Raw genomic sequence first — 22,415 nt, 5'->3', positions numbered from 1 at the left:
TTTGTTTTCTCCCCTTTGTAGTCTTTTATTTTTCTAGAGTAATTGCGATGAATTAAAACATAAAATTCAGAGAATTTTTTTAAAGATAAATACTTATTCAGCAATTTCATGTTTCATTTAACTATACAGATCTGAATATGTGTGTGATATTCTCTTGGATTTTTATAACATCAGCTTAGTTTTAAGGTATGCATTATCTTACATTTTCTTCAAACTGGAGTTTTAGTTGAGGCACTAGTGCCATCTGCTGGACACAATAAAATTAAAGACTCGTGAACACAGTTTCATAGGTGAAAAGTCCAACCAAGTAGAGCCCTTGTTCCTTAAAATTTAACCTTTATGAAACACTTACTATTCTTTTCAATGTACTCAGAAACGTAGGTTCAGACCTGTTTCCGTTGGTCATTCCAGGAAACTTAATGAAAAGTCTTTTACTTGCCATCACAAATACAGTTTAAAAGTACATTCAACATTCAACAAAATTTGCACTGAGCATTCTGGGTACATAAAAACGAAGACGATTCAGAAACCAACTTCAAGATGCTCGCAATCCCATGGATTGATAGACTGAAAAAAGTAATTACAATTGTGAAATTAAAATGCTACAATAGAATAATACCTCACTCAAACAACATGGTAAAATTGGTGTAAAGATATACTTAGTCCTAAAATAACAAATATAATAGCTCTGGGAGAGATTTTAGATGACTGCCTACTTTTGTATTTGAGAAATCTCTGGGAGAGATTTTAGATGACTGCCTACTTTTGTATTTGAGAAAAATGAGAGTAAAGTGTTCATATCTTATTCAAATCATATTGTTAGTTAGTGTCAAAGTTGAAACCAGAAGCTAGATCAACTAATGCTCTTTTCATGGTTTCCCTTTCTGCCCAATCATTTCTTACCGATTATTTTACATATAACAAAGTGAATATAACAAAGTCAATTTTAATAAAAGCTTAAACATTTAATATGTCATAAAGATAATATTGAAAGCATGAAAAAGCAACAAGAAAGACCATTTCAAAATCTTCTCACATTATAAATCTATACACTTGTTTTGTTGCTCATTGGTTTAATATGTGTCTTTTGCCACAAGATTTTAAGATTCCGTAACAGAGCTTAGCAGAATGCTTGGCATTTCACAACAGGTACACGATGAATGAATGAATGAATGAATGAATGAATGAATGAATGAATGAATGAATTCTAGACTTGTTTATGTTCTCTCTTTTTTTTTTTTTTTTTTTTTTTTTTTGAGACGGAGTCTCGCTCTGTCGCCCAGGCTGGAGTGCAGTGGCCGGATCTCAGCTCACTGCAAGCTCCGCCTCCCGGGTTCCCGCCATTCTCCTGCCTCAGCCTCCCGAGTAGCTGGGACTACAGGCGCCCGCCACCTCACCCGGCTAGTTTTTTGTATTTTTTAGTAGAGACAGGGTTTCACCATGTTAGCCAGGATGGTCTTGATCTCCTGACCTTGTGATCCGCCTGTCTCGGCCTCCCAAAGTGCTGGGATTACAGGCTTGAGCCACCGTGCCCGGCCTGTTTATGTTCTCTTAATGTAGTGAGAAAGGAAGGACTAAATTAAGCATGACAGATTGCTGAAAAAAAAGGAAAATTGATGCAAATGAATGCAATGAATAAGACTTTGTAGATTTATGAAAATGTTTAGAGCTTGCTCTTACTTCTTTCAGGTACATATTGAAATCCCTGTGGTAATACAGCTATATCTGAATTATTTGATAACTAAATATCAAAGGATTAACACTAAATGTTGACTTGATCAACATAAAAGGTATTCCCTACTTTTCTATCTTTAAGACAAATAAATATTAATTTGGATAAGACACTGAATACCAGGGATGGAGAGAGGAACCCCAGATAGAAAAAAAATGTATTGACCTTGCCATAAAATTGACTATTTCTAGTGCTAAGAATGGATATAATTGCAAATCATGTATTAATTTATTTAACCCTCAAAACACAGCTCGAGATATATTATTGTTAATTCCATTTTGGAGGAGGAAACACCGTAGCATAAGAAATCTAATAACCTGTCCAATATTACAGAACTAGGAGTGGAGAAGCTGATCTACACAAACAGGCAGTGGGCATCAAAGCCTAAGCTCTTAACCTCTATGTGAGTGGTTCTTAAGGTGTGTTCCAAGGACCTGATTCTCTAATGCACAGAACCTATCAACCATGTGTCTGTTTTCATAACAAACTAAAGCTGAAACAATGAACCAAAAAAACAGATGATTTCAAAGGAAAATATAAAGCATTTGCCTATATGGATAAGCCCATGAGAGCACATACTGTCCGAGTAGACTAAACTTTCTTAAAACACTTACCGCCTATATGTCTTATCACGTTTACATTTTATCTGATTTACATTTTTTCCAGGAGGTGCCTGAGATATTTTAAGGGGGTCCACAAACTCAAAACCATATTCATTGTAATATTCAGAAGTTATTTGCTTTTTACATTCTCCTTCTTTCACAAATACATAGTGGAGTTTTTCCAAAGGCTATGTGATGAACTGGATACAGAAATAGCTATGAGGATTCAGCTATATTCTGTTAAGCAAAATACTGAAGAGATTTGAAAAAAAAAAAAAAAAATTCACTTTCCTCACAAATATTTTAAGAAAATGTATGTATGTGTTTATTTATTATTTTTTTTGAGGCAGGGTCTCAATCTGTCACCCAGGCTGGAGTGCAGTGGCATGATCTCAGCTCACTGCAACCTCTGACTCCCAGGTTCAAGTGATTCTCCTGCCTCAGCCTCCTGAATAGCTGGGATTACAGGAGCCTGCCACCACGCCTGGCTAAATTTTTATATTTTTAGTAGAGATGGGTTTCACCATGTTGGCCAGATTAGTCTCTAACTCCTGACCTCAAGTGATCTGCCTGCCTCAGCCTCTCAAGATGCTGGGATTACAGGTGTAAGCCACTGTGCCCAGACTAAGAAAATGTTTAATTTTGATGAAATTATGCACTCATGTTAACATATAATGAGTTTATTACTTTTGATTTAAATTAATTAGTAGTTTAAATAGATAAAATACTCTAAATAAATTAATAGTTCTTGGTTTTAATTTCTTTTTTTTTTTTTTTTTTTTTTTTTGAGACGGAGTCTTGCTCTGTCACCCAGGCTGGAGTGCAGTGGCCGGATCTCAGCTCACGGCAAGCTCCGCCTCCCGGGTCTCCCGGGTTCACGCCATTCTCCTGCCTCAGCCTCCGGAGTAGCTGGGACTACAGGCGCCCGCCACCTCGCCCGGCTAGTTTTTTTGTATTTTTTAGTAGAGACGGGGTTTCACCGGGTTAGCCAGGATGGTCTCGATCTCCTGACCTCGTGATCCGCCCGTCTCGGCCTCCCAAAGTGCTGGGATTACAGGCGTGAGCCACCGCGTTCTAATAGAGTAAATATCTATAGATATAACCTACTTCAACGAAAGCTCCTTGGAGGCCTCAATAATTTATTTATTTCAAAATTGCCTTTCTCTTATTAAGAGTTTTTGTTTGTTTTTTGTTTTTGTTTTTGTTTTTGTTTGGTTGTTTTTTTTTTTTTTTTTTTTTTTTTTTTTTTGAGATAGGGTCTTGCTCTATTACCCAAGCTGGAGTGCAGTGGTGCTATCTCGACTCACTGTAGCCTCCATCTCCTGGGTTCCAGGGATTCTCCTGCCTCAGGCCAAGTAGCTGGGACTACAGGCACATGCCACCATGCCCAGCTAATTTGTGTTATTTTTAGTAGAGATGGGGTTTCACCATGTTGTCCAGGCTGGTCTCGAACTCCTGGACTCAAGCAATCCTTCCGTCTCAGCCTCCCAAAGTGCTGGGATTACAGACATGAGCCACTGCACCAATAACTGCAAATGTCAGCATTAGCAGTATTTCCTCTTCACAGTTTTACTTGTGATATAACCTAATAGAGTAAATATCTATAGATATAACGCACTTAAACAAAAGCTCCTTGGAGGGCTCAATAATTTTTAAGAGTGTAAAGAAGTCCTGAGACCAAAATGTTTGAAACTCCTTCCACAAGACTTGTGTATAGTGGGTACACTATAATTTGAGTGCTGTTTTCACATTCACATCAGCTTGTAATTCTTACAATACAAAGAGTGCCTCAATAATGACTGGAGTCCATGGACCTTTGGGCATACTTATTCAATATCAACATCTCAAATATTAAGGTCACAACTTCTTAAGTCCATCCTAGTTCAGGCTGAAGCTCAATTATGTATAAGACATACATACGAGTTGAAAAACTTAAGGTTGCAATTGTAGGTTGGATTGTATCACTTAAGGTTTTGGATGCCAGGCTAAGGATGTATTTTTCCATGCTGTAGAAAGTCAATTAAGATTTTGAATATGTAATAGTGGGAAACAGAATTTGAAAGAAGTGAGTAAAATCAAGTGGAGATACAAATATCGAGGGCAGAGGAGAATGGAGAAACACAAGTTCTAATGGAATAAAAATTACTACAAGAAAGTAATGTATGTTTTATTTTTAAAAAATTAAAGACATTTGGAAAGAGGAAATTATTTTTAAATGCTTTAAGTATATATAGAGTATTCTGTGAAAAGTATAACTTACTTTCTGTTGTAATGCATGAGTTCTTTTATGGAGAAATGAACTTAAATTTTGGTCAAGTAACTTGGTTAAATTTTAGGTTAAATTGTTGATCAATGAGGATGATTATACACTGGAATAGATCCTAAACAGAATTTCAACAACATCTCTCTCTGAAGATATTATAGAGATTAGTGGTCCATATGATTATAAGCGACAGCAGATCTCTAATCAAGAGGCAATACAATGAAAAGTACAGTGAAACACAGCTGAGAATATCTGAATTCTAGTCTGATTATGACATACATTAACTTTTTCATCAGTAACATAGACATATTCTGGGTATCTTTTTTCATATCTTATATGTTATTTATAAGGGCCATCTTGTACATGAAGGTACATGTTGAATATAAAATACTATTCACCAATCGATAACTTATGATGATGAGATCAGGGACACTAAAAAGCCTTTCTATTACTATGACTTTATGAAAATCTAGAATTCATTCTTCTTTTACTCATATGTTTCATTCCAGGGACTGAAAAAATAGGTAGGATACTTGATGCTCTCAAACTAACAACAGAAACACAAGTTTTTAATAAAAATACTTGGGTTTATACTGGAAATCAGTGTTCCCAGATCTTATAACAAACATAAGTATAAAAGTTATACGAAGTCCTGCTAAATGATATTTTCTTGATTCTTTTGGTGATTTTGTAAAAAGTTTAACAAAAGGATAATTCAAAAATGTGGAAGTTGCAGAAGTTTGCAATTTGTTGATGGGTATGTTCCAAAAGGTACAGTATGCAGCCTGAATTTTATCCAGACAAAAATCACAAAAGAATTCATTAAAAATAAACAAAATCAAATAAAGTTGGTAATTTAATCAAGTTTTGTGGTTTGCTTTTCTAAAATTGACTCAAATACGTTAAAAGATAATCCCCTTTGAGAGGATTTCCTAGATTTGCATTCTATCCTGTAATGAAAAGAGGTAAGTGTATTGTATACACAGACATAAACAAAACTTCTGCTTATACACAAATACATATGCTATATATACATGTTTTTAAAGACAGGGATTTATTTAGGTGAAATATATTATAGTCTTTTGAAAAATGCCTTTAAAATTTTTCTTTACCATAATGAAATACAGTAGAAAATAAGATCATCTTACGAGAGAGTTTCATTGTTGCCATCTTTATATTTGAATAGAAACAAAAAGTTAATCTTATGACAAGCCAGGCTTTGATAAACGACTGTTTGCATACTCACAGCACATGTAGCAATAGATAATAAGATTGCCACTATTCAGTTGAGTAAGCACATCAATTGACAGTAAGATCAATAACAGAGATATTAATAAGCATTTCCCCAAATATACACCACACACAAACACACACAAACACACAGAGCTATTCCACAAAGCTTTAAACTTAAGTCATTTGACATCAATTCCCTAATAATCAACTACTTTGCAAGAGGAAGGGAAAACCATTGGCTTAAGTTGGTAACTTTGTGACAATAGTCCAATGGCAGGTATATGTCACATTACACACACCAAGAAAGGAAACCTACTTGTTTCCTCAGGTGCCAAAGATAGAAAGATAAAGTTGCATATTGAATGTTCACAGTGATATTAGTAACATTTTAATATCATTAGACATAGACAATGTTTATATCATAACATATTAATATTATTAAACATGGACAACGTTTACAACAGCAGACATTGGAAAAGTATTCCAACCTTGTCTACATTTGGGAAAGTTTCTCCAGCTACATATTCATAACAGGTCTTCAGGGGAAAAATATAAGACTGGTTTAGAAAAGCTCTATATACTCCAGAGATTTTCTTTGAAAAATCAGCAATTATTAAAATTATTATTTTATAATATTCACCTTCTCAAGCATGTTTCTATTATATATAATAAATTTACAGATCAAATTTAAATTCTCCAAACCAAGATTTAAAAAATTTTTAAACTGACTTCATTGAAGATAGAAAGTGCACAGTTTGAAAGTGATATTCGAAATCTTCACCAAAAAACTTAAAGACATTATTGGCCTTCACTGAGAAAACAAAGTAAATAACATACATGGCAATATTCAATAAATTGAGAACTTACCTCTTAATGATAGAGAAGAAACTGTTCAAAGCAGATGAAACCATTGAACCACTGCCAATAATTGTGAAATGATGCACACCTATAGAAAACAAGCAAACATTTTAACAGAAGAATTAAAAAGCAGTTGCTCTTATTAAAGGCAAATGGTTTCCCATGGGGAAAAAGTAATTGTTCACATTAATTGATCAAAAACTCTACTGGCCAAGAGAAAACTCAATAAATTAAGAAAAGAAAATACAAATGACAGAAAAAAATTCAATGGGGTAGAGCTTACATTTAATTCCTTAAATTTCAAAGAGCTCCTTTTATCCCTGATGCTTAAAACAAGGCATATATCAAAAGTCGGAGAGGACCACCACGTTATATTCTGGATTATCAGTCCACCAAGAAAGCAGTAGCGTTAAGTTGTGATAGTTGAAGGACTGAGTGTTTGAATGTATCCAAAATGTTACCTCAATGGATCTAGAATCATAGGAAAATGGTTCCTCCATCAAGTTACTATATTTTCCAACAATTTCTCCACAGAAGCCTTATGCAATTTATCCTGCTGTCTAGCTTGGCATGCTCTCTTTAGACCAGCAGAAACCAAAATTTACTGTCTTTTGTTAACCCTTAAGATTGGGCATCTTCAAACGTTGAATCCAGTAGAAATGACCCAAAGGATGATCTCAACAACTTATGTACACCTAATTCAGGTCCAATCTTTCTTCCTCGGCCTCCTCCCGCAGTCAGAAGTCACATGGGAAAGAAGAGCTCCAGGGGGCAGTTCATAGGAAGAGAACTTTTTTTTCTACCTCTCCATTCTACTCAAGATAACACGGGCATCCCAAAGAAGACTCATCATTGAGAGATACTCCTGGCCTAACATATTTTCCATTAGCAAAAAGAAATGTCTTCATACCCAAGCACTGAGTATTCCCCCATTCCCCCACTCTGTAGAAGAATCCAGCCCTTCAATGAGCCTACTTTGGAAGATTCTGAAGCACAGCAAAATTCTATTGTTTCTTTTCTAAAGAAATGTTGTGTTTTTCTTTTAGTTTCATTACTATTAAGTGATTAGACCATTATTCAGATATAGCTTGATAGAATTCCAATTCAAATATTTTACAAATGCAGGATATTTAAATGTGAGCCTTAAGAGTAAATTGCTTCCATTTTAAATTTATTTTGTCTGTCTTTTGAAATAATTTTGGAAATTTTCCCTTTTAATTTTACTGCTGTTAGGTGAATACTCAATTGCTTATATTGAAGCCTGATAGAATTATATATTTTGAGACAGAGTCTCACTCTGTCACCCAGGCTGGAGGGCAGTGGTGTAATCTCAGCTCACTGCAACCTCAACCTCCTGAGTTCAAGTGATTCTCCTGACTTAGCCTCCCCAGTAGCTGGAATTACAGGCACATACCACCACACCCAGGTAATTTTTGTATTTTTAGTAGAGATGGGGTTTCACCATGTTGGTCAGGCTGGTCTTGAACTCCTGACCTCAGGTGATCCACCTACCTCAGCATCCCAAAGTGTTGGATTACAGGCGTGAGCCACTGCACCCGATAGAATTATAATTCTTAAAATATTATTTTAAAAACATGGATTATTTAAATATGACATTAATAAATTTATATTTTACTCTATTAATAGCTAGTACAAATAAAGCATTTTGGTTTTAGTTTTTAATAAATCCCCTATACAATAAACTATAGTGAGAGTTTTACATGAACCGTTCAACAAATGACGATATTTGAAACTCAAAGGCCATGTCTATATAACCAAGGGCTACATTTAGTCCAATTACAAGACAAAAGGAAGTAGCTTGATATCTACCTGAGTAAATGTTAATTCATTTTTAAAAACAAGTACTGATGGCCCCACCTTTGTGTCTAATTCTTTGTTATGTCCTGTGATTTATATGTACATATTATACACACACACACACACACACACACACACACACATATACATATATGTAAAGGGAAGTATATACTCTTAGGGAGTTAACAATAAAAAGTAACCATTTCAAGTTTTCTAGTTAAAATAAAATTAAACAACTTTAAAATTTTACAAATCACTATCTCCAAGAGCATATATTTAGCATCCTTCTTCTCATATCTGAATGCTATAAGGTTTTCCTGACTAAACATCATTTGTAGGCAGGGACAATGTTGCAGTACAGTATCTTTGAACGCAGTTGCCCAGTAAACATTATAAATATATTGATATTATGATATTACCCTAACAAGCATTTAAAAAGCACTTTCTTTGTGCAAGACTTAGTCCTAAATACTTTTAAATAACTCATTTAACTTCATAACATTTGTGAGTTAAGTAGTATTACAACCCCTTATTTAAATATGGGAAAACTGAGTACTAGGGAGAATAAGTAAATGACCTAAGGACACATGGCTGTAAGATGGCTCTGCTAGAATTCAAGCCCGGATGACCTGGGTTTAAAGTCTACCCACTTAAACACTATGCTATGTTGTTTAGATGAAGAAAAATAGCATCTAATGATTGAAGCTACTATCAGCAACGATTATTATGTCATTGTCATTAAAACTCGTACATGCCCCAGTCTGAATTCTTTTTGATCCAGGTAATTTCTTTTACTCTCTGAGACTCTAGTTTTTGCCCAATTGTTTGTACACTTGACGTGTAAGTTTTCTAACAATTCGCTGTTTATTATTTGAAAAGGAATGATATGACATGTTCCCTCTGATGTGTATGGGTTCATTTATGTAGTGTCCTTCTACTTGGAAGAAACATCCTTTTTCTGCCACACTCTTTAGAGGTATGATCAAATGGTTGGCCTTTCTAGTAAAATCATTCCTCAGAGATACTTTCTGACTTCCCAAAAATCAACTAAATATCTCAAGGTAAGACAGAGTCCCTGAGAAGGAGAGAAATTATCCTAAAAGAAAAAGAATACACAATATTCTAAAACAACAATAGCATTTAATAAATCTAAGAAACCTTGGCACTTTCCATACCATAAAATGCTAAGGTTACCACTGATAAATTACCAAATGCTTTTCTCTGTCAATGGGACAAAACTGCCTACTTGGAACTGAGCCAAAGACTGAGGCCTTCCAAAGAAAGAAACTAACCAACATTCAAATGTGTAAGTTATCCTCAGCTAGCATTTGGGTCCTGGTTCACAGGACAAGGGCTCCTGCCTTCCCCTTTGATACTTGTTGGTGTGTAAATCCACAGCACTTTGGAAAATATTATATAACTCTGTCAATACTTAACGATAGACTTCAAGGTGACCAGGAAGTCCCCAGCCTGTGGGTCAGAGATTCTGTTCCTAGGGAGAATTGGAAAGCAAACATAAGAAGATTTTCTCATCTGCTGTTCAGTATCATTTGGGTACCAAAGCTGAATCAATAATTGGTCTCTTTGGAAGATGTAGTTGAATCAGCTCTTAGTCCCAGGGGAAAAAAAAAAAAAAGTGTAGTAAGAGCCATATAAAGCCATGTAACATAGTGATTCCACTAATGATTTTAAAACAGTGTCAATAATACCTGTATGGAACGAAAAAAATTATACTTCCTGAATTTGGTTTAAGAATAAGACCAATTAAAACAAAGTCAGAAGTCAAAGAATAAGAAAGTTTAACTGCTATAATAATATCACTATTCCTGAAATTACAGTGAACACATTTACTCAAGAAACCAAAAAGAAAAATAAAATGTAGAGTCCAAAGACATTTTTCAGTGAAACTAAGAAAGTAAAAAAAAAAAAAAAAAAAAAAAAAAAAAAAAAAAAACAACCTTTTTCTTGTTTTCTTCCTGTTTATTAAGAAGAAAAGCCTTTCTTAAAAAAAAAAAAAAAAAAAAAAAAAAAAGAGCTGGGGATCATGTAAGATTCTCTAGACCTAGACTAAAGAAGGCAAATCTTTAGATAAATAAATAAATAACTTCTAAGGGAAAGGATAAGAGTAACTAATAACTAATTGGAATGGGTAACGTTTGGCTAGTAACTACTACCCTGGATGTTCCAGCACAAAACTTACAGATTAATGAGCTAGTCACTTTGATAGCATTAAAGAAAAATATATATATATGCATATCTGAAGTTGGAGACAATGTATGTACAGAAGAAAACACGTGAATTTTGGAGTTAGAAGGACCTTTATTTAAATCTAACTTCTGCCTATAACATTTGCAATTAACAAAGTTACTTTGATAATTAACAAAGTAATAATACTTTGGAATTTTTAAAATTCTTAACTCAAATGATATTTTCAAATTCCATATGGAACACTGGCGTAATAGTGGTATGGGTAAGTTTTATGATGGTTTTGAGAAAAGGTCCCTTCTGATTGAATTCCTAGCTATGTCTGTATAAAATCAGATAATGTTTTAAGTGAGTGGTGCTTTAACAAATTGTTGTTGGCCAAAAGCCATTTGATTCATTGATAAAACTTCTAACATTTATGACATTCATGTACAGCATTCAAAAGCATTCCAATGGAACCTCTCTCATCATCCATCAGTTACTTTGAAAACAGGCAGAGCCCTTGAGTGAGACATCTGGCTAGACTCCTGCTCACCTTTGATCTCGTTATCTGGGACTCATCCACTGCAGCAATCACAGCCCTCCATGGCTTTCTAAGTTAATATCTTAGTATGTTTGAAACAATCCATATTTTGTATATCTTCAAATACGTTGTTAATTTAATGCTTTTATTATCTTGGGACAGTGGGAAGAAGGGAGAGATTAGGTGGTCTAGGTAAGTTACATCCTTTTTCTCTCCAGTTTATACGCACAGAACTTCTAGAAAGTTCATTTTACTCCTTTACATATAAGACAGAATCAGTGTGTTGAAGTGGGATTTAGGAGTGAGATGAAGCAACATTTACTGAGCACCTATGATATGCCAGGCACAGTATTCTGTAAATTTAAATATTATGTATTAAGTATCATATATAGTATGTAGAGATAAGTCTGTGTATATATTCATATGTATACATTCTTTGTGTGTGTGATTTAATTTAATAAAGATATAATTCCACTCTGCCTTCCAAGCTCAACCTTACTGTTTAGTTACCATGCGGTCTGAGGCAAATTATCTAATTACTCTGATTTTCAATTTCTTCTATTAAATGAATATATCTACTTAACAAGATTGTTCTGAGGAGTGAATGGAATAAAACATTAAAAAGTATTTAACATACTTCTCAGAACCCAATAGGCACTCAATAAAATCATAATGTCTATTATGTAAATACTTACCATTTAATATGTATCAGGCACTGTTTTAAGTGCTTTTTAAATATTGACTTTTAAAATGTTCATTATAATCTTTAGGTCACCCACTATTATTATCCATCCTTTACTGATAAACTGAGTACTTGAGAGGTTAAATGACTTGCCTGGGGTCACACAATTAATGGAGACAGAACTAAAATTAAAACCCAACCATTTTCATCCCAGAGTATCTGCACCTAATCTAACCATTACGTTCTACTGTCAAAGTTGACCCTGAACTCTCTAGCAAAAAAAAAAAAAAAAGAAAAAGAAAAAATAAGTTTTCTTTAGGAAATTTAAAACAAAATAATATTTATCCAGTTAAATAAATTATCAGGGTAACTGCAAATCATATTAGTGTTATACAGACATATTCCAAATAACCAACTACTCACTCACAAAGAAGATAAACAATACATAGGAAATGACTGGTACACTCAATTAGGATAATTCAAAGAGGATTTAATTGAAACAATTATTTTTTTAAAAGTATGAGCTGATCATAGAGAAGAGTGCAATATCTCAGGCTAGCAGTATTGAGGTTGTGTCCATCAGAAAGGACAAAGAGTGGGTATTACTGGAACCCAGAAAGGGCAAGTCATGTGGGGAGAGGCAACCAACCTGAAGCAACTGGGCAGGGAAAGAGGCAGGGCATTTAGACCCTGACTTCACAGTTGCCCCCTGGGGATCTCCTACCAGGCCCCTCACTAGCAGGTAGAAATCAAGGAAACCAGCCAACGTCATCCATACAGGCCAGCCTGCTGGGGCCAGGACCAAGAGGGGAAGACTGTCAGAGGCATTTTTCCAGATTTATAAAATGTTAACATTTTAAGTACCAAAACATAATTTTTTCTTTCTCTTATTGGATATCTTTTTTTAAATTTCTGTCATTACCTTGGCTTCTAACATAAATTACATAGTCCGCTGATTTTTTCTGAACTAGCTCTAAAATAGTAGAGCCTTCAAGCACATCAAAGATGTACAACTGCTGGCCCTACACCAGCATTCAGAAGTGTACTTTTGTCTTTCTCAAAATACAGCCTCCAAGCACATTTTCAGGTGTTATATAAAAAAGGTTTTCTGATCAAAAGACAACATGGGACAAAACCAAACTAAACAGATTTCTTAACTGAGGGATAGCTCCAGAGCTAGTTGCATGGCAAAAATGACAGATTGGAATACAATATGAAGTGTATACATAACTAACTAGACACACAATTTTTTATTTTTTTCTTAAAAACAGATTTGGGCCTACTGTTGCAAGGAACATTCTTTGAGAAATGATTTTTCTTCATACCAAAAGGCCTCAGCATTCTGCAGTTTTCTAACACGTATTCATTTGTTAATCTTGTCAACAAAGACGTGTTCTCCTGAGTGCTGGGTGTTCAGTGGCGTACAGGTCAGATGAGGTCCCTGCTGTCGTGGATGTGCTCTGGTGTTGTGCTTTGTTTTGTTGGTGGAGTCTCTGTCTTTCCCCTGCACTGTCACTACCACTTGTCCCTTGAGTGCTTACTTCTAGCAACGTCTTTGTCCCCAGTCCTCTAACTTGACATTTTAAAACCTTGCCTGTGTTTGGATAATCAGAAAATTAAGCCTACAGGAATGATGGGATAAGAGGCTGTTCTTTTTAATGTAAAACATGAGCCATTTTAAATGAATGCATACAGCTATCAGGGCCTTTCTTGCATTCTTCCTTATCAGAGGCTTCTAACAAATAGTTACAATTTCCAAGAAGGCAGCTTCCAGTTAAATAAGATGGGAGAGCAGAGTGGTCAAACACAGAATATTTGCCTTCTAACAGGCAGGCCTGCCTTCCAGGCCCAATCCTGCCCCCTCCTTCTGTTTAACCCATGCAAGTTCCAGTTTCCTCACCTGTAGAATGATGGTAGTAATTATGCCCACTCACTGGGATTATTACAGGGATTAAATAAGGCTATGTACTCAGAGCTCACAGGAGCCACTAATATCAACTATCATTTTTATAGAGCCTAGCACATAGTAGACATTCAACATATAGTTAGAAATAGGAGTTATGGGCCAAATGATGTGAATGACTTCCTTAATTTTTTTCTTTTTAAAAAATACATATTTTTTGTTTCCAGTGGGGTTGGAAGCTTTCTCAATTTCTTGAGCCAAGATATTATAGACAATTTTATTATGTTCTTGGAAGCACAGATAAAGCTTGGGCCCAAGTATGCTTATAGAGCTTTCTAAAATGCAGAACTGATAAGATTCCTAAAGATCAGGTATTATGGTGAAGTAGATGCAGTGACTCATGCACCACACATTTAGAGGACAACAAAGCAACACTGTGGCCCCACATAAGTGATGAGAGAAGTTCCTGGAATATTCACTTTCAGCATTGGATTTTCCTTTCTTCCCTGCACCTCAAGGCTGCTCGCTGAATACACAGTGGTATTTCCATTTCCTACAGGAGCTTTGGGTCTTTCAAGATGTCAAAGAAGTTTTACAAACTGGGCTTTTACAGGGAAAGTCCCTGAGGTGAACAGAGGACAAGTTGTATGCCATAGTAAAGGCTGCAGAAAAAATGGAGGTAAAGGCAGATACCCTGCCACTTGAATCTGGTGAGGTGGACAGAACAGGTGAGGCCTGGCCTTGGAGGGCAGGGGCCCAGGAAAGGCAGGATGAAATCTGCAAGGAGAGGAGAGATACCTTGTAATGTGCCGGGAGAGCCCCTGAGATGGCTAGCCAAAGGGCCCTGTAGAACAAAGCCCTAGGCCAGTGCTAACATACACAGCTCCTCATCTATAGAAGGGAGCAGCCCTGAAGCCCATCTGTGGATTATTCAGCAAAGGAGCCAGCCTGTAGTGTCAACTGTGCAAGGCCCCATGGGAATTGCCCCCCTGGATTACAGGTTCCCTGCCAATCACCCAAAAACAAGTGGTCCTTGATAGCCCCACATCCCTCACAGTGATAGTGCTGGTACGGAAGGAAGCATTTCAGTCACTAATTGAGTTAGAACGATTGATGCATATATCACTCATTTTGGGCAAACCCTTTAAATTTAGATAAATTACTGCTGAAAGACAGTGACTTTAGTTTTTAAAAATAACAGTAATAATGTGAAATAGAAAAGGCAATAGAGGTCAAAAAGAGCATAAACAAGAACAATGTAATATTAATCATAAACTATGAGCTAGAAACTTATAGACTCCAAAAGCAAACTTACAAAATAGGGATTTATGGGCATTTTACAAACGGTAAATGACAACTCAGAAAAATTAAGTGTCTTGCCCAAGGGTAGCAAGTCAGTTAACAGTGGTCATGAAAACAGCCAAATACTGAGTAATTTATGCCAAGTAATTTTAAGTAACTCTATCTATAATTAGTTATAATACCAAGTATATAATACCAATAATTACCAATTTTACATATTTTCTCTCATGTATAACTCATGCCATTCCTAGAAGGAAGGATTATTATTATTATTCCCACTATACAGATGGGAAAACCAAGGTAGGAAATATTAAGTGACTTCCTCAAGGTCATATTTAATTAGTAGTAAACCAAGGCTGTTTGACTTGGAACCTGTGTTCTTGGCCACATCCTTTCCATCCTCCTGTTCTGTAAACAAATTTCTTGATCATCAGAAATCACACTGAAATGGGAGAGTTCCCTGACCCCCACTGCAGGACATGTGACAGGGGTGTGGCTCATCTGTTGGGTCACTGCCACTGCTCAAACTCCTTACTGGAGGGGGAGCACACAGATGGACAGGTGCAGGAGCCCAAGTGGGCGTGTGCTACAGTGCACTCTTTTAGCCTGTAGACTAAAACAGTGCACAGCTTAAGTGTTGATATGGTTTGGCTGTGTCAACACCCAAATCTCATCCTGAATTGTAGCTCCCATAATTCCCATGTTGTGGCAGGGACCCAGTGGGAGATAATTGAAACATGGGGACAGGCCTTTCCCATGCTATTTTCATAATAGTGAATAAGTCTCACAAGATATGATAGTTTTATAAAGGGTAGTTTTCCTGGTCAAGCTCTCTTGTCTGCCACCATGTGAAACATGCCTTTCACCTTCCACCATGATTGTGAGGCCTTCCTAGTCGTGTGGAACTGTGAATCCATTAAACCTCTTTATTTTGTAAATTGCCCAGTCTCACGTATGTCTTTATCAGCAGTGTGAGAACAGACTAATACAAGTGTAACCAGCTCAGCTCAGTGGACCTTTCTGCAAGGGCAGAGGACCAGTATGACAGCTTTTTGTATCCTGAGCTCTTGTCCAGCATTCCAAAAGAATGGAGTCACACATGGACTTAAAGAATGGTGAAAGTGGGGGTTTTGTTGAGTGGTGAAGGTGGCTCTCAATGGGATGGATGGAGAGCTGGAAGAGGGATGGAGTGGGAAAATAATCTTCCCCTGGGGTTTGGCCACCCAGCGGTCAATCTCCTCACCAAGTGTCCCCAGTTGAATTCCTCTTGGTGTTCAGATGCTCCTTCTCTTTTCTCTGCCACACCACTCTGCTGTCATTCTGCTCTTCTGTTTGTTTTTTCATCTCTCTCTGGGGCTGGGGGTTTGGGGTTTATATGGATCTAGGATAGGGGGGCGTGGTGGGCCAAAATGTAACTTTTGGGTGCTAAAACAGAAATGCCTATTTCCTTTTAAGGCCATGAGTATCCAGGCTTGAGGGTGGGACCTTTGCCAGGGAATCACCCCCTTCTACCCAATATTTCCCTGTCTTCTGTCTGTATCAACCCCTAGGTAGCTTATGTACTGTAGGAACACCAGAAACGTATTTTATAATTAGCCAAAAGTAAAGGATTCTTTTATATCATATCTGCTTAGTTACATTTGTAACTAATGTCATTGAAAATATTATGCACAGATCATGGAATCAGCATGTTATCCCCATTTTACAGATGGATAAATACATTGAGTCACAAAGAGTTAGTAGTTTATTATTTTAAAAATAATATATTAAGGTAGAATCCATCTCAGAATTAAATATCTTTTTATTATCACTCTTTATTTTTCATACGATAGATTTTTTCTTAAAGTTGTTACCATTAACCTTGCTAGAACTACAGTGCATCTGTAAACATGTGCTTGTCTCCCAGCGGGAAGGCCATAAAACGGTTAACAACTGTGTTCAAATACATAGACAGTTTTTAGAGAGAAAAATGACTGTTTTTCATTTGTTTCAACAGCAACATAAAAGGAATATCAAGTTCAAGGAAAGATTTAGACTAGAAATCACACACACACACACACACACACACAAACACACACACACTTAGCTACTAGCTAATAGAATAAGTTTTGTAGGGGTAGTAAGAATTTTTTTTTCCTGGAATTTTTAGAGATTTCACAGATAATTATGGCAATAGTCATTACCTAAAATTAAATTCATAATGCCACTGAAAAATAGGATTTGGATACTTCAGGTAATTTTAGTTTGTGCTTTCTACCCAGTCCACAAAAATATTTGAAGACTGTCTACCGGCCTAGCATTATTATACAGTGATACATTTTGTCAGACAATATATTTATTGTCTGACAGTATATTATTCAGAGGGTGCAATCCCTCTGAAGCCTTGGCAGCTTCCACATGGTGTTGAGTCTGTGGGTGCACAGAAGTCAAGAAATAGTGTTTGGGAACCTTCGCCTAGATTTCAGAAGATGTATAGGAATGCCTGGACGCCCAGGCAGAATTTTGCTGCAGGGGCAGCATCCTCATGGAGAACCTCTGCTAGGGCAGTGCGGAAGGCAAATGTGGGGTTGGAGCCCCCACACAGAGTCCCTCCTGGGGCACCACCTAGTGGAGGTGTGAGAAGAGGGCCACCATCCTCCAGACCCCTAACTGATAGCTTGCACCGTGCACCTGGAAAAGCCACAGACACTCAATGCCAGCCCATGATAGCAGCCAAAAGGGAGGCTGTGCCCTGCAAAGCCACAGAGGCAGAGCTGTCCAAGACCATGGGAACTCACCTCTTGTATCAATGTGGCGTGGATATGAGACATAGAGTCAAGGGAGATCATTTTGGAGCTTTAAGATTTCATTGCCCCACTGGATTTTGGACTTGCATGGGCCCTGTAGCCCCTCTGTTTGGGTCAATGTCTCCCATTTGGATTGGCTGTATTTACCCAATGTCTGTACCTCCATTGTATCTAGGAAATAACTAGCTTGCTTTTGATTTTACAGCTCCTAGGCAGAAGGGACTTGCCTTGTCTCAGATGAGATTTTGGATGGTGCACTTTTGAGTTAACACTGAAATGAGTTGAGACTTTGGGAAATGTTGGGAAGGCATGACTGGTTTTGAAATGTGAGGACATGACATTTGACAGGGGCCATGGGTGAAATGATATGATTTACCTCTGTGTCCCCACCAAAATCTCATTCTGAATTGTACTCCCATACCTCCCAGGTGTTGTGGGAGGGATCCAGTGGAAGATAATTGAATTGTGGGTACAGTTTCCCCTATACTGTTCTCGTGGTAGTGAAGAAGTCTCACGAGATCTAATGGTTTTATCAGGGGTTTCTACTTTTGCGTCTTCCTCATTCTCTGCCTGCTGCCATCCATGTAAGATGGGACTTGCTCCTCCTTGCCTTCTGCCGTGATTGTGAGGCCTCCTCAGCCACGTGCAGTTAAGTCCAATTAAACCTCTTTCTTTTGCAAATTGCCCAGACTTTGGTATGTCTTTATCAGGAGCATGAAAACAGACTAATATAGGGGCATAAATAAGAAAACGCATTTTTCCTACCATTTATTGTGTTCCAACAATGTGTGAAACACAGTAAGTACTTTTATATACAATACAATACCTTATTTAATCATCTTTTCAAATCATAAGTTAGCTATTCTTTTTATTTTTACTTTTTTTGAGAAAGAGTCCTGCTCTGTCACGCTGGCTAGAGTGCAGTGGCACAATCTCGGCTCACTACAACCTCTGCCTGCCGCGTTCAAGTGATTCGCCTGCCTTGGTCTCCTGAGTAGTTGGGACTACAGCCGCCCACCACCACACCTGGCTAATTTCTGTATTTTCAGTAGAGACAGGGTTTTGCCAAGTTGGCCAGGTTGGTCTCGAACTCCTGACCTCAGGTGATTCACCCACCTCGGCCTCCCAAAGTGCTGGGATTACAGGTGTGAGCCACCGTGCCCAGGCTAGTTATTCTTATTATTCTTTTTCAGATGAAGAAATTGAGGCTTAGAGAAGTTAAGAAAATTACCTAACCTGGTAAATGATAGAGCTAGTAGTCCAAACTCTATCTATCAATACCCAAAGCTTAAGCTATTCAACATCATGCCACAAAGTGACAAACTGTATTAGCATATTTTAGGCAGTTGTAGATATTCTTGATCCCTGCAAAGGCTTCAATAAATCAATAGGAGTTCTTACTCAAAATTCAGGTCCATACAGCCAGTGGCATCTAGCTTTTTGTGGCTGTTTATTATAAGAAGGTGTACTAGTGGTAGGAAACAACCATATCTGTGAAAGGCTCAAAATAGTGAGTCCAATTCCAGAAAATATATTTTCTTATAAGAAACAAGAAAGCGTTTTCATGAAAAAAAAAATTGTAATAGAAATTAAATTTCTGGATAATGTAAACTTTTCTGTTTTTTCTTAATTAGGCATGTCATATAATGTACATGCTTTATGTTGATTGAAATAAATGCCAAAAGTAATCATAATTATTATCTTTTTCTAAGATCCAAAAAATAATTTAACCTTTATGCCAGATGAATCAAAGTTATGTAAGACTTTTAGAAATCTTTTTATGACGTCATTCATGAGTTGATCTCATGATCAAATTACCACCACACAAATTTTTCACATCTATAATTCTAAAAAGCCAGATTTCCAAGAAAATCCCCAATTTCCCAGAAAATAATACTTGAAACTCTAAATATTTCCCTTCAAATGACAACAGATAAGTGATAACTTTTTTGGCATTACCACCTTCAGCATTTAACCTCTGATAAGCCTGAACATAGACAAATATTACAGAGATCTTCATTCAACGCAGAGCAGTAAAAATTTCACTAAATCCTGCCTTGGGATATGAATGTCTTTTTACTGAGCCTTTGAAATCTATATATATTTTCTTTGAGAAATATATTTTTATGACCATGGAAATGTTTTCTTCTATGAATTACTGAGAAATATGCTATCTGTTCCTCCACATTAATAAAGTATCCATAATTATATAACAACTTTAGGTCATTCATAGTATTTAAACTGTTCGACTATTACATTGATAGTGTCATTTTTCTGAATAAAACAAGGTCTTATTTTTCTTTTCTTTTTGTTATTTCTTTTCTTTGCAGACCCCAAATAAAGATTTTATTTATTTCTCATTGACTACCCACTGTATTACTGTATCCCATACTAATTTCTTCCCATGGTTTTCCTGGTGTATCTACCAAGTAGAAAGTCCAGAAATTTTGAAGGAAGCAAAAAAGAAAATAGCAGCAGTTTGCAGAGATTCTAGATCGATTTCATCACGACATTCTGTCAAATGGAATTCTTATACCTCTCACTATAACTCAGTAAGGACTGGCTCCTGGAGACATGAACAGTTTTAGATAGTCTGACATTTAATGTCAACCAATGTATTGAGGACAGCCATTGTAACCATAAAATTGTATTTTTACCCTTAAAAACAATGTTTCATCATTATAGGCTGTCATTATTATTCGCTAGTACAATTAAGGTGTTTTTCTTTCTCAGTCTTTGTATGACTGCCTTTAAAAATCACATAATCATGACTTACACTAAACATGACTGAACCGTCTTAAATAGATATTTATGTCTGGTTTATAAGTCTGCATGTCTATGAAACAGGAAGATATTTTTAACTGTTAAAATCTCCCTGTAACATGACTTAAATATTCTCATATATTTCCTCTATTACCAGCTTTATTACTTGCTAACTGTTAATTCATCTATAATTGTTGCTTTAAATTAATATAAAATTTTCTATATACACACACGTAGATAGGCCCACCTGTAATTAATTATAAACCCACCATTTAATATGGGTTTGTTTTAATAGTAGAGCCTTTTCCCCCTATGGAACACTCAGGGAAAACAAATTATTTTTCCTCCCCAAATATTTTCTATCATACAATTATGAAACCCAAAACAGCATGATGTCAAAATTATCAACACTTACAGGACTTTTAAGGAAATAAAAGTTCACCTAAATTTCCATTGATTTGTACAAATTAAATTTTATATTTAAAAACATGAAGATAAGAGAATATGCAAGCTTCTAAAAAGAAGCCATGAATGTCTATATGGGTACTCTTACAAGTGCTTTAGGTTTATAATCAAGATTGAATTCATGAAGCTAAACACATCAATCCTGAAAAATCCCTAATTTCTTAAGTGCGGTATCAGTCAGTTTTGCTGCGTAACAATTAATCCAAAATCTCAGTGGCCTATGAAATAAACATTTAATTTTTTCTGATTTTACACATCACTGGCTCAGAGATAGCTTCCTGGCTCTGGTTGTCTCTGCTTTATGTGTCTCCCCATTCCTGCTTCCAGGCTAAAGAAGCAGCCCTTTCTAAGACATTCTCATAAATACTTGAAAAGAAGAAAAGCAAGAGGCCTCGTTTAAAGAAGACATTGCATTTAAAGCTTTTGTTTATATGTGGCATACATTATATTTCACTGGACAAAGTAAGCCACATAGCCAAGGCCAAATTATGCAATCAGCAGTGATAGGTAATTCTCCTGCTTAGAAGGAGGAAGTGAGTAACTGTAAATACAATCCACCTCGGTTGCCTTTGTTGGTCACAGATACTCACTTTGTTCACTGTACACACAAAATTTACTTACAGCCACATGGAAGACATCCTAAAAGTTTCAACCAATTCAAACTTCAGCCTTGAAAGTTCATGATCTCATCGCCATCAGATCCAAATGGCAAATCTTGATCTGGACACATGAACTAAGTAAACAAATTATCTTCTTCACAAGCACCCAACACAAAATGGTACAGAAGAGGCAGAATAAACACATAAACATTCCAATTTGAATGTGAAATTAAAAAAAAAAAAAAAGGAAAACAGAAAACTCAAAGTAGGTAGCAGTTCTGAAATCCCACTGGGCAAACATGCTGGCCTTGGGGATAGAGGAAACTATTTTGATTAAGTCTTTGATTAGGGGTCTGAAACTTGAATTAACTTTCCAGAGAATATTCTCCAGGGTTACAGGCATCAGCCTCTTTCTTCCTTGTTCTTTACCCTCTGTTGCCAAATCTGAAAAAGAGTTATAAAATATTCCTTTCTTGGGGTGAGCAGCTTTTTTGGCCATCTTATCCTCAGAAAGTTGAGTGTAGGCAAGACATTTTAAGCTATAAAAAGCCACACAATCTTCTATTTTTGGCAATACTCTTGGCATTAAAACTTTTTAAAGTTTTAACTTTTCTCCTTTTTAATGTCCATTTAATCTATTCTCCTCTATGTGCTAATAGACTCACTCTCTATTCTTTTACA

At 36.3% G+C, this 22,415-nt stretch overlaps 1 long non-coding RNA gene across 1 annotated transcript in view; it reads right to left on the bottom strand.

The window, feature by feature from the left end:
* Positions 1–3,079: 3,079 nt before the first annotated feature.
* The window catches only part of LOC135970991 (uncharacterized), a 95,758-nt gene continuing 76,422 nt past the window's right edge, over positions 3,080–22,415 (bottom strand). Inside the window, exon 3 of the long non-coding RNA XR_010586975.2 lies at positions 3,080–6,776. This is a non-coding gene — a long non-coding RNA (uncharacterized lncRNA). The remainder of the gene's footprint in view (positions 6,777–22,415) is intronic.

Source organism: Macaca fascicularis, chromosome 5, assembly GCF_037993035.2.
Source record: "Macaca fascicularis isolate 582-1 chromosome 5, T2T-MFA8v1.1".
NCBI lineage: Eukaryota > Metazoa > Chordata > Mammalia > Primates > Cercopithecidae > Macaca > Macaca fascicularis.
The sequence above is the reverse complement of the archived record's forward strand: the minus strand, read 5'-3'. Positions and strand labels throughout refer to the sequence as shown.